General features: G+C 44.2%; 1 protein-coding gene across 3 annotated transcripts in view; it reads left to right on the top strand.

Moving 5' to 3' along the window:
* The window catches only part of SLC34A2 (solute carrier family 34 member 2), a 49,162-nt gene that overhangs the window by 9,329 nt on the left and 26,434 nt on the right, over nt 1-13,399 (top strand). Inside the window, exon 1 of one of the 3 annotated variants that reach the window (XM_087724886.1) lies at nt 6,729-7,033. The exons of the other annotated variants lie outside the window; for them this stretch is intronic. The gene's annotated coding sequence lies outside the window, so the exon portion shown is untranslated. Of the gene's footprint in view, nt 1-6,728; nt 7,034-13,399 lie in introns of those variants that run through there. 3 annotated transcript variants of the gene reach the window in all.

The raw sequence follows: 13,399 nt of genomic DNA, 5'->3' as shown, positions 1-13,399 counted from the left end.
CTGCGTCCCTCTTAATAATACTTCAATAGCTGGATTGATTCCTTTAGCAAAGCCAAATTCAGAACAATGTTTTATTCATGAGGTGCCAAGCGTATAAAATTCTGGATCGGGAATCTGTCAAGCTACTGTAACCCCATCTCATTTCTAAGAGCGCAGAAGCCCATCAATAACATGGAACAATATATATTTTTGTTAAAGGCTGTTCGGCTTGCCCAACAATTCAGTGGTCATTGGATACTGCTAAACTAAGGTAATGGGTATAGAAGTGTAGCGATAATATCTCTTTACAGGAATCAGAAGGAAACTGGAGAGAAGCGTATACGCTACTTTGAACCCTGGGTTGAAAGCCTCCTTCGTTCCCCTAACTTCCGGTTTGCGCGTTAGGCATTTTTTCGCCCTCCAGAGCCCTTCGGAGGGACATCTGTGGCATGCATGCCACAGGTTCCCTCTCACAGTTCTATGCTCCGGTCGATGTCAGCTGCCATGTTCGTTGGTGGGTTCCACCACAAAACCGCGGTAGACAAAAGCGCGCTCGACGAAAGCGCGTACGTGACGTCATCACAGCGCGACGAAAACATCGCGCTGTGAGCGGTAAATTTAAAATTAAAGCGAAAACCTTACCCTAACCCCCCCAAACCTAACTCTAAACCTAACCCTAAACTTAACCCTTAACCTAACCCTAAACCTAACCCTTAACCTAACGCTAAACCTAACGCTAACCCTTAACCTAACGCTAACCCTAACCCTAACCCTAACTCTAAACCTAACCCTAAACCTAACCCTAAACCTAACCCTTAACCTAACGCTAAACCTAACGCTAACCCTTAACCTAACGCTAATCCTAACCCTAAACCTAACCCTTACCTTTATGTGAATCGGCTTGCTTTAATTTAATTTTAATTTCAATTTAATTTATTTTTAATTTTTTTAGTCACGCTGCTGATGACGTCAGGTACGCGCTTTCGTCGAGCGCGCTTTTGTCTACCGCGGTTTTGACGGGTCACGCGTTGGTGGCCTGGTTTCCTTTTACCGCTGCGTCTTCCAAACACAATTTCTTTCTCTAGTGAACTCCCCCACCTGGTTAAAAAACAAGGGAGATTTTGTAATTTTGTGATTTTTTTTTGCCTTCTGGTGACCCATCCGATGCTACGCGGCCCAGAATTTGCGTGTTCATCACCTGTGTTGTCCGAGGATGTTTGACTGATGCTTAAATCGCCCCAATTCTTGATTTCTTTACCGGCTTAAGCTGCAAAGGAGGCATTTGACAGGGGAGGAAACGGTGCGTTTGCTTAATAACTGTTTTGCTAAATATGAGCCAGCCGTGTGCAGCAGCCGCCAAAAAAGCCAATGCAATCCTAAGCTGCATTAACAGAGGGATACAATCAAGATCAAGGAAGGTCCTAATAATACTCTATAACGCCTTAGTAAGGCCACACCTAGAGTACTACATCCAGTTTTGGTCACCACACTATAAAAAAGATTCTGAGACTCTAGAAAGAGTGCAGAGAAGAGCAACCAGGATGATTGGGGGACTGGAGGCTAAAACATATGATGAACGGTTGCAGGAACTGGGCCTGGCTAGTCTAGGGAAGAGAAGGACCAGGGGAGACTTGATAGCAGCCTTCCAATATTTGAGGGGCTGCCACAGAGAGGAGGAAGGGGGTCAAGCTATTTTTCCAAAGCACCCGAAAGGACAGAGAAGGAAGAATGGATGGAAACTGACCAAGGAGAGATTCAACCTGGGAATAAGGAGGAATTTCTGACAGTGAGATCATTCAAACAATGGAACAGGAGTTGCCTTCAGAAGTTATGGGAGCTTTATCACTGGAGGCTTTCAAGAAGGAGACCGGACTGTCATCTGTCAGAAATGGTGTAGAGTCTTCTGCTTGGGTGAAGGGGTTGGACTAGATGACCTACAAGATCCCTTCCAACCCTGTTAATTTGTAAAGGATATTGAGACTCTAGAAAGAGTGCAGAGAAGAGCAACCAGGATGATTGGGGGACTGGAGGCTAAAACATATGATGAACGGTTGCAGGAACTGGGCATGGTTGGTCTAGGGAAGAGAAGGACCAGGGGAGACAGGAGAGTATCTTCCAATATTTGAGGGGATACCACAGAGAGGAGGAAGGGAGTCAAGCTATTCTCCAAAGCACCTGAAGGCCAGACAAGGAATAATGGATGGAAAGTGACCAGGGAGAGATTCAACCTGGGAATTAGGAGGAACTTTCCAACAGTGAGAACAATCAACCCGTGGAACAGAAGTTGCCTTTGGAAGTTGTGCGAGCTTCATCCCTGGAGGCTTTCAAGAAGAGACTGGACTGCCCTCGGTCAGAAATGGTGTAGGGTCTCCTGCTGTGAAATATTGCCTCCCGTTGTTTTTTTCCAACTTCAAATTGAGTTGGTCTGATCCTCTTGGAGATCAGGCTGCAATCAGGGAATGTCACCTGGGACAGATGCCAATGTCCTACTGGAATTAAAACATTTCTTGGTAAGGGTGAGCCAAATCTTACATGTATAATGAATCAAGTCAAGATGTACTTACTGGCATGGGGATTTCAAAATTTCACAATTTCCTTGTTCCATTCTCCAGCTCGGAACAATTGGCATTCAAGAAGGCAATGCCACCACCACCACCCCCCGCAAAAAAACCCTCAAGGAGTTTCTCTGCACACACACACCCCATACAAGATGGCTAATTGGTGGCTTGTTGTTGTTAGTTGCGAAGCTGTGCCAGCTTTCCCAAGGTTAACATTTTGCAATTTTTCATTTATAGTTTCTTGCTTTTTTCTGAATGTCTCATAAAACTCACTGCTGTTTTGAGTGCTGCCATCCAATGCTGAATAAACCCATGGAAGGATTCGTAATTTCTGGTTGAAATGCTGGAATGTCCTATATAGTATTTGTTGTTAGTTGCAAAGTCGTGTCCGACCCATGGCGACCCCATGGACCATGTTCCTCCAGGCCTTCTTGTCTTCTCCCATCCTCTGGAGTCCATTGAAGCTCACACTGACTGCTTCGGTGACTCCATCCAGCCACCTCCTTCTCTGCCGTCCCCTTCTTCTTCTTTTGCCCTCCATCGTTCCCAGCATGAGGCTCTTCTCCAGGGAGTTCTTCTTCCTTCTCATCAGGTGGCCAAAGTCTTTGAGTTTCCTCTTCAGGATCCGGCCTTCTAAAGAGCAGCCAGGGTTGATCTCCTCTAGGACTGACCGGTTGGATGGCCTTGCAGTCCAAGGGACTCAATGCAGGAGTCTTCTTCTCCAGCCCCAGAGTTCAAAGGCCTCCATTCTTTGGCGCTCAACCTTCCTTGTGGTCCAACCTTCACAGCCATCCATTGCAACTGGGGAAACCACAGCCTTGGCTAGACGCACTTTTGTTGGCAGGGGGATGTCTCTGCTTTTTAGTATGGTGGCAATTGTTGCCCCCCCCCTTTTTTGTGGCTTTCTCAGCCTTCTTTATCAATTCCTGGTTGGTCAGATGCCTGGGAACATCTGGGAACGTGGCTTAGATAGATGTTCTTCTTTTGTGTGATATGGTATTTTAGTAAGTCTCCAAAGAAGCATTGTGGAATTCCAATTATCCTGTTCTGAGGAGCTCCCAATCAAAACTACTTTAGTTAGGGAAGAAGAAAAAATTGCATTTTCCTTCTAACAATCCTGCTGCAATTTCGAAACCAACTGGGAAAGTCAGCTGCTCTTCAGAGCAACGTCCCCAACCTTTCGGACCTCCGGGACCACTGAATTCATCATTTTAAATCCCGCGGACCACTAATATGATCTGCCTAATGACCGGCTGGGTGGGTGTGGCTAAGTGGTCATGTGATTGGATGGGCGTGGCCAACTCGATGTCACTCACATCAAGGGGTACCTCGCCGGCCTCTACTCACCTCACCCCTCCCAGCTACTCCTTGCCTGCCCACCCGGGGGCTCCTTAGGGCCCCAACAGGAAGCCGTTGCTGGACCTAAGCAGCCCCCAGGAGAAAGAGTCCGGCAAAACAGCTCAGTTCAAATTGGATCTGAGCGAGAAGGAGGCTCAGCAGAAGCACCTCACTGAGGACTAGAGCATGTGCTTTCCAAGCAGAGGGAAGACCTGCGGGAGTGCAAGGCCAGGTACCGGCGCCTGGAGGCTGCGTGGGCTGAGATGCTCAGCCAGTTCCAGGCCATGATAACAGTCCCACTGGAATGAGGCCCTCCGGCTCTTCGCCACAAGCATCTCTTCCCTCCAGCCTTCGCCCAAAGCCCCCCACCAGGAGGCTGAAGCAGACCCCAAGTCTGCCCCCCTGTGGACCCACACAAAAAGACCCCAAAGGGGGAGATTCTCTGCAGCAACACAAGTGTCCATTGCACGTATCCGTCCCGGGGGGGCGTAGTTTGAGGACCCCCGATTTAGTGCCATATAAAGAAACGCAAATAATTTTTCTGCGGACCACCAGCTGGTGGCCGCTGCTTCAGAGGCTCAACCGGAGTAGCTAAATTTTCCTTTCCTCAATTTATACCCACCATGTCGGCTTGTTATGAAGCTAGAAGGAAGCAAAATGTGTGTGACCATTTACCTGCGACCTGTGAGCTTGGCGGGAGGGGAAGAAAATCTAAATAAATAAAGTTAATTACAATGTTGACGGTGCACATTTAGTTCCATTAATCCAGCACCTGGCTGGCTGCGGAGTGGCAAACACACATTTGTTTATTGTCCCCGGGAGAAGAAGAGACTTCAGTTTTTCACCTTTCCTGATTTGCAAACAGTTCTTTTAGTGACTGTTGAAAGTTACGACGCCACCGGAAAAAAGCCGCCTCGCCCCTGTTTTTTCACACTTGCAAGCTCCATCATCGTCATGTGATTAAAAAATACGACCCTTGGCCACGGATTCATATTTATGACGGTCGCCACGTCACGCGACCCACCCACCCCCTTTTTGCATCCTTCTGACAAGCAAGTCGAATTCGAGCCGGATTCACTTAACAACCGCGATACTCATTCAACAACTGCACTGATTCACTTAACAACCGTGGTGAGAAAAAGTCGTAAGACGGGGCAAAGCTCGGTTAAGAAACTTCTCGCTTAGTCACATCAATTTTGGGCTCAGTTTTGGTCGTAGGTTGAGGACCACCTGTAGAAAATCCAGATTTGGTCGCCGAGATATAAAACAGATGTTGAGACTTTGGAAAGGGTGCAGAGAAGAGCACAAAGATGGTTAGGGGGGTCTAAAACATATGAAGAACAGTTGCAGGATTTGGATATGTCTTGTTGTAGCCGACCCATCGCGACCCCATGGAGAATGTTCCTCCAGGCCTTCCTGTCCTCTCCCATCCTCTGGAGTCCATTGAAGCTCATGCCGGCTGCTTTGGTGACTCCATCCAGCCACCTCCTTCTCTGCCGTCCCCTTTTTCTTCTTTTGCCCTCCATCATTCCCAGCATGGGCTCTTCTCTAGGGAGTCCTTCCTTCTCATCAGGTGGCCAAAGTCTTTGTGTTTCACCTTCAGGATCCGGCCTTCTAAAGAACAGCCAGCGTTGATCTCCTCCAGGACCGACCGGTTGGATGGCCTTGCAGTCCAAGGGACTCAATGCAGGAGTCTCCTCCATCACCAGAGTCCAAAGGCCTCCATTCTTTGGCTTCCTTCCTTCTCATTAGGTGGCCAAAGTCTTTGAGTTCCCTCTTCAGGATCTGGCCTTCTAAAGAGCCGTCACAGTTGATTTCCTCTAGGACTGGCTTGTTTGTTCTAAGGTATGTCTAGTTTAATGAAAAGAAGGACAAGGGGGGGTGACATGTCAGCAGTTGACAATATTTGAGGGGCTGCCACAAAGAAGAGAGGGTGAGCCTATTCTCCAAAGCACCTGAAGGCAGGACAAGAAACAATGGGTGGAAACTAACCAAGGAGAGAAGCAACTTAGAACTAAGGAGAAACTTCCTAACAGTGAGGACAAATAACCAGTGGAACAAGAAGTTGTGGGTGGAGGTCAGTGGTGGGATTCAAATAATTTAACAACCGGTTCTCTGGCCTAATGATTTCGTCCAACAACCAGTTCACCAAACTGGTCAGAAAGTTAACAACCGGTTCTCCCGAAGTGGTGCGAACCGGCTGAATCCCACACACTGGTGGAGGTGGAGGTTTTTAAAGAAGATACTGGACAATCATTTGTCTGAAATGGTGCTCGAGCAGAGGGTTGGACTAGAAGACCTGCAAGGCCCTTCCAACTCTTGTTGCTCTCTTAAAAGTTGAGCTCCTCCTTATCTCCCAACACATCATTATGTCATAATTATAAGACGCGTCGGGCCATTCTCAGGAGGCATCCACGCCTTTTCCAACAGGCTTCCTGACCTGCTCCCTTACTGGTTCCGTCCACTCTTCGTTTTGTCCCCCCCACTTCCCTCAAAAAAGGCGCAGATACCCCTCCCCAAAAAAAGTCAACGGGATTTCTAACAAGGTGGCTGAGAAAAAGTTATCTGCTCTTGCCAAATGATTAAACAGGGCTGTCCCATTATTTCCAAAAGGCTTCTTAAGCTAATGAGCTTTAATATCTATGTGCGGTTCGGCTAATCTTTTCCTTTCTTTGGCAACAGATCCGCGGGGAGATAAGCCCTCTCCGGAAACATTACTTTTCTCTCTCTCGTCCGAGGGGGGGGGGGCAAGCCCTATTTTAACACCCTGCTTTGTTTTGTCCCGAATGAGCCGGAGAGGTATAATAAACAGGCTGGCCAATTAAAAGAAGTCACCGCTAAATGATTATAATGCTCAGGCATGTTTTGGCAGCCGAATGACCAAAAGTTTGGACGAAGGTGGCTCTTTTAAAATTAGTCTTCACGCCAGCTAGCTTTTCACAGGGGTGGAAAAAGAAAGGAAGGAAGGAAAGGAAGAAAAAAAAAGAGAGAAGCTAAGGGATTATTAAACTGCAGGTAGGCTGTGCCTTGACAGCTATTTAGGAATGTGAGCCGGCGAAAAGCAGACTTTGCCCAATACCTGTTGTCTATATATATATATATATTGTAGCTGCAGCAGGAGACCTGTTGGAAATCTTCATTGGACACGGAAGGAACAGGTGAGTAATCGGAGCTGCAGTTTTGTGTTCCCTTCCAGCTTTGGTGGAGACAATACAGTGTTTTCTTGCCAAGGTTCTCTTGCTTTCATCTGCCGGATCTTCGCTGCGGGTCTGATGAATCGAATTGAACAAATACCAAAAAAAGAAAAAAGGCAAAGGAAGAAACAAATGTTGTTTGTGAGATCCAGATTGGCAGACTTTTGAGTCGGAGCTCAAAGTGGCATTTATCGTGCCTGGAATGCTTGATTGCTCCGGGATGGAAGGGGGGAAAGTTTTCTTATTAATGAAAGAGTCGTTGAATCAAAAAGACTAAAATAAAAAATTGAAAGTGATAGGGGGGTTGTTTTTCATTGTGGAGAAGTCAAGATGGGATGTAGGGTCTAATTCGCTGGAAATCCTTTCCTTCCGTTAATGGGATTCTCGGTTTTTTTGTAGATTTTTTTCACTTTTCAGGCTATTCTTAAATATTTAAATAATTAGATTTTTTTTCACTTTTCAGGCTATTCTAAAACATCTCAATAATTAGATATTTTTCAATTTTCAGGCTATTCTAAAATATCTAAATAATTAGATTTTTTTTCACTTTTCAGGCTATTCTAAAACATCTCAATAATTAGATTTTTTTCACTTTTCAGGCTATTCTAAAACATCTCAATAATTAGATATTTTTTCACTTTTCAGGCTATTCTTAAATATCTCAATAATTAGATTTTTTTTCACTTTTCAGGCTATTCTTAAATATCTCAATAATTAGATTTTTTTCACTTTTCAGGCTATTCTTAAATATCTCAATAATTAGATATTTTTCAATTTTCAGGCTATATTAAAATATTTAAATAATTAGATTTTTTTCAATTTTCAGGCTATTCTAAAATATCTCAATAATTAGATTTTTTTTCACTTTTCAGGCTATTCTAAAACATCTCAATAATTAGATATTTTTTCACTTTTCAGGCTATTCTTAAATATCTCAATAATTATATATTTTTCACTTTTCAGGCTATTCTAAGACATCTCAATAATTAGATATTTTTCAATTTTCAGGCTATTCTAAAATATTTAAATAATTAGATATTTTTTCACTTTTCAGGCTATTCTAAAACATCTCAATAATTAGATATTTTTTTCACTTTTCAGGCTATTCTAAAATATCTAAATAATTAGATATTTTTTCAATTTTCAGGCTATTCTTAAATATCTCAATAATTAGATTTTTTCACTTTTCAGGCTATTCTGACATCTCAATAATTAGATATTTTTCAATTTTCAGGCTATTCTAAAATATCTAAATAATTAGATTTTTTTCACTTTTCAGGCTATTCTTAAATATCTCAATAATTAGATTTTTTTTCACTTTTCAGGCTATTCTAAAATATCTCAATTATATATTTTTCACTTTTCAGGCTATTCTTAAATATCTCAATAATTAGATATTTTTTTCACTTTTCAGGCTATTCTTAAATATCTCAATACTTAGATATTTTTCCATTTTCGGGCTATTCTAAAATATCTAAACAATTAGATGTTTTAAAATATCTATTTAAAAATAGGGGGAGCGATAATTTGCTTTTGATGTGGTGAGTTAAAGTGTTTAATTGGAAAAAGTTTATCAATAGGAAAAAGTCCAGTGAAACTCAAACTCCCAACCTCGCACCCACACCAAAACGATTCGATGACATCTAACGCTTTCCTGGATTTGGATCTTGTTGGAATTATTTATTTAGATTTGAGTGCGCTATGTTATTTTATTTTATTTTATTTTATTTTATTTTATTTAGAGCAGTTTTGAAGTTGAGAAGGGCAGGACAGAATCGTAGCAATTGTTGGCAAGATGCTCCCTTCTGAATGCATCCGTCTTAGGAAGGATGGGTAGTGCTTTGAATTTAATGAATAGCTTCTTTGATGCAATCACAAAACTTGGAGATTACTCATGCCCAGTGTCATCCTTCTCTCTCTCACACGCACACACACACACACTCTCTCTCTTTCTCGTTTGGCTTCTGGTGACATGTGCATGTGATCGGTGCACAGATCCTGACAGGGAGGGGTGTCCCAGGAGCAGGAAAAACTCGCCCTTGTAATTTTCGGCTGCTCCAAGCTCTTCTTTAAAAATCATCGCTTGTTCCATCATGCAAAACAGTCTTGTCACCGATGATTTCATTAGAAAGTCCCCGGGGTGGCGGGTGGGAAGCAGGGGGGCAGGAGGGGGGAAAGAAAATCATAATTAACGAGGAAGAACTAATTGGGCAAGCTGGAACTATTTGACTGAACTTCTATGTGAAGTTTTTTTTAACCTGGTTGCATCTGTGGCTGTGTGTAAGCCAGGGTTACATTTGGAAGGATCAAACAATTTGTAGTTGTGTTTAACCACGGTGCAGCCTCCTAGGAACCGTGTGTGCCTAGCATTGTTTTCATTTCTCTTTTGTGTGTTTGCCAGTTTTTGTGAATTGTGTATTTTGTTTTCAAAACAAAGTTGAAGCCAAGGGTAGACTGGTTTTTAAATTGAGGAGATGGGCGGGAATGTTTGTGTTCCTCTGTATGTCACTGAATCTTTGCCAGCCAGCCTGAAATTAGCCTTCCCTGCAGAGTTCTGACATTTAATTGAATAGGAAATGCTTCATGGAGGGAATAGGATCTTTTTCCCCAAAGGAAGTTGAGAATTATTCTGGAAGATGATTAGAATTTAGAATAACAGAGTTGGAACGGACTTTGAAGGTCATCTAGTCCAACCCCCTGCTTAGGCAGGATACCCTACACCACTTCAGACAAATGGTGTCCAACATCTTCTTAAACACGTCCAGTGTTGGATCACTCACAACATCTGGTGGCAAGTTGTTCCACTGATTAATTGTTCTAACTGTCAGGAAATTTCTCCTCAGTTCTAAGTTGCTTCTCTCCTTGATTAGTTTCCACCCATTGCTTCTTGTCCTGCCCTCAGGTGCTTTGGAGAATAGCTTGACTCCCTCTTCTTTGGGGCAGCCCCTGAGATATTGGAAGACTGCTATCCTGTCTCCCCTGGTCCTTCTTTTCATTAAACTAGACATAACCCAATTCCTGCAACCGTTCTTCATATGTTTTATCCTCCAGCCCCCTAATCCTCTTTGTTGCTCTTCTCTGTCCTCTTTCTAGAGTCTCAACATCTTTTTTACATCATGACAACCAAAACTGGATTGTTGGGGATGTTCTCACCAGCATAAAATATAAAATAGGCAATCCAAAATGCAATAATTTTGTATTGGTAATGCAAGCTCTTTAATTGCCTCCAATATGTTTATAGCAAAATGCTTATAACCCACAACTACATCTGTGAATTAATGCTAAAAGAGGACTAAATTCTGCATCTTATTGTATATTTGACGATATAAATAACGACAAGCATAAAATTGAGAAGAGAGGCACAAATGAACTGAGAAATCATCCCGAGATCTATTAGTTGAACTAAGGCCACAAAAATTAATTTGGCCCTTATCCATAATATTGACCTTGGAACGGCATCTAATCTATCTGAAATCATAACTGTTACTTTATAATGTCTAAATAATAAGAGCAAAATACGAACATGGCTGGCTTCTAGTCCCATTCACATGCACTACGCATAAATTCCTGTTTTATTTCATATGCTGACACCTAGGATTTAGCTACATTATAAATAATGGACAAGCCACCATTCAAATGTAACGCATGGGGATGAAACAGTTTTACCAGTAATGGATAAATAGGTGAGATGAATGTTTGCAGAGATTCTTAGTCAAAGGTGCTTTAAATTAAATTAAATTAAATTTTCAAAAGGCCCCTGGACTGTGTTTTTCCTTTCGCTTCTCATCCAAGATACTTCTTCAGTTCTGACTGAGTGGTGGGGAGATGGAAGGATTGATGCTCCTTGCAGACAGCTGGTCATTTGCATCCTTTTGAGAGAGTCATTGAGGCCACTTGGGTCCTCAGAGTCACCTGAGTGGTGCAAATGGATGTGGAGCCTTCTTAGATCTGCTGAAAGGATCTGTGTTGTAGCCAGGAGATACACAATGTCGTATCCCTCCTCCTCTGTTGAGAGGGGGCTCTTCAGTTTTGACGTAGATGGCTTTTTTTGACAACACCGATAAACCTCCAAGTGGCCTCAACGGCTCTCTCAATGGCTCTCTCTACTTGACAGACGGCCTACTGCCAATTACCTCCACTAGGCCAATAAGATCCCATAGATTAGGCCTCCTCCGAATTCCATCAGCCGGTCAATGTGGTCAATGTCGACTGGCAACTACCCGGAGGAGAACCTTCTCTGTGGCTGCTCCGACCCTCTGGAACGAACTCCCCGTGGAGATTCGAACCCTCACCACCCTCCAGACCTTCCGCACAGCCCTTAAAACCTGGCTATCCTGGGGCTAAAGACTTCAACCCCACCCGAATAGTATGACTGTTGTGCTTTTTTAACGATGTATTGTCTTCATGTGTATAACTTGTTTTGTCCTTCCCTCCCCCTGAACTGTGAGCCGCCCTGAGTCCCCTCAGGGAAAAGGGTGGCATACAAATAAAGTTAAATCCAAATCCAAATCTCTAAAGAGGATGCAAATGACCAGCTGTCTGCAAGGAGTATCAATCCTTCCATCCTCCAGCATTCAGTCAGAACTGAAGAAGCTTCTTGGATGAGAAGCGAAGTGTCTCCAAGTTTTCCCAGTTGACTCTTGAGGACGAGCGAGCTTCAGTACTGTAGTACAATATGCCATGAAGAAGGACTCGTTCACATGCCACCATCACAGCACATGCTCACGTGTGCCAAAGTAAAAGAACTTTTTATATTGAGGAAACTTCTAACTGGGTTAGGCAGGAAACAGATGCCACTCGATGTTTGAAACTTGAGTTGGGGTTGTTAACCAGATCGGATTGGATTGGTTATCATAGGAATGTTAACCTGAGCAGTAAGGCATGCTTTTCAGTTTATAAAGTTAATCCTTGGTCTATGCGGTGGCTCAGTGGCGAAGACGCTGAGCTTGTCGATCAGAAAGGTCGGCAGTTCGGCGGTTCGAATCCCTAACGCCGCGTAACGGAGCGAGCTCCCGTGACTTGTCCCAGCTTCTGCCAACCTAGCAGTTCGAAAGGACGTAAAAAATGCAAGTAGAAAAATAGGGACCGCCTTTGGTGGGAATGTAACAGCGTTCCATGCGCCTTTGGCGTTGAGTCTTGCCGGCCACATGACCACAGAGACGTCTTCGGACAGCGCTGGCTCTTCGGCTTTGAAACGGAGGTGAGCACCACCTCCTAGAGTCGGGAGCGACTAGCACATATGTGCGAGGGGAACCTTTACCCTTAGTTGCAGAAAGATACATGTTGTTCATGCTGAATATTACTTACTCCTTTCTTTTGATATTTATCCTGCTTTCCTTTGGAAGAACCAGTGGCGAACGATAGAATAAATGAAAACAAACAGCATGAAATAATCAGGAGATAGCGACGCTGAGAACAGAGTAATGTAAAACTGTTAGCTGAGTAACTCAGTTTGCACTCTGCCCCTAGGAGAGCGAATGAGCTTTATGGCGGTCAATTAGTGCTCAAGATAATATGTCTCATGAAAGTTAAGGCGAGAGAGAGAGAGAAACACAGAGCCCTCTCTTCCACTTTCGAAAAGCCAGTTAAAGTCCATCGCTTGACTCCGTGGGGAAGCCATGAAAATGGTCCTGATGGATTTTGTTGGGAAGATATTCCGAAGGTCACGAGATCATCTCGGTACTGCGCTAGTGAGGCCACACTTGGGAGTACGACTTACAACAGTTTCATTTAGCGTCCGTTCCAAGTTGCAACAGCGTTAAAAAATGTGACTTACAGCTGTTAGGACCTTTGCAACATCCCCATCATCATTAGGTGATCCAACATTCGGATGTGTTGCGACCCGCCAGCCGCCAGCACAGCTGGCAGCAGAGTCGGACAGTGAGGAGGTTGGGGAGGAAGATGGGCCAGTCCTGGAGTCTGGGGAAAGGCTCGGAGGAGGGCTCTGTGTCAGAGGCAGAGAGGGGGCCGGGGCCCTATGCCAGTTACCAGCTGTCTTCGGAGTCAGAGATCAGTGAGGCAGAAGAACAGCTGGAGCCTGTTCCCAGTGTGCGCATGCGCAGAGTTGCCAGACGAAGGGAGCAGCTAAAGAACAGGGGTCGACTTGGGAGTAAGGCCACAGGTGGACGGTGAATGGCCCCTCCCAGAGGAGATAAAAGAGGAGCGAAAGGGGAGTGGAGTTTGCAGGAGACAATTAGTTCACTTCATTGGTTTGTGGCTCTCCCAGACTCCAGCCAAGTTTTGCAGAGATCGTCCTGGCAGCTCTCCAAGCCAGATAAGGTCTGTGACCGTAAATCCTCCCTTGAAAGGCTTTGCTGGATGGGAATGAGC

The sequence above is a fragment of the Thamnophis sirtalis genome, unplaced genomic scaffold (assembly GCF_051295495.1).
Source record: "Thamnophis sirtalis isolate CommonGarterSnake01/CBP01778 unplaced genomic scaffold, rThaSir2_p1.2 scaffold_10, whole genome shotgun sequence".
Lineage (NCBI taxonomy): Eukaryota > Metazoa > Chordata > Lepidosauria > Squamata > Natricidae > Thamnophis > Thamnophis sirtalis.
This window is presented reverse-complemented; position numbering and strand designations above follow the sequence as displayed.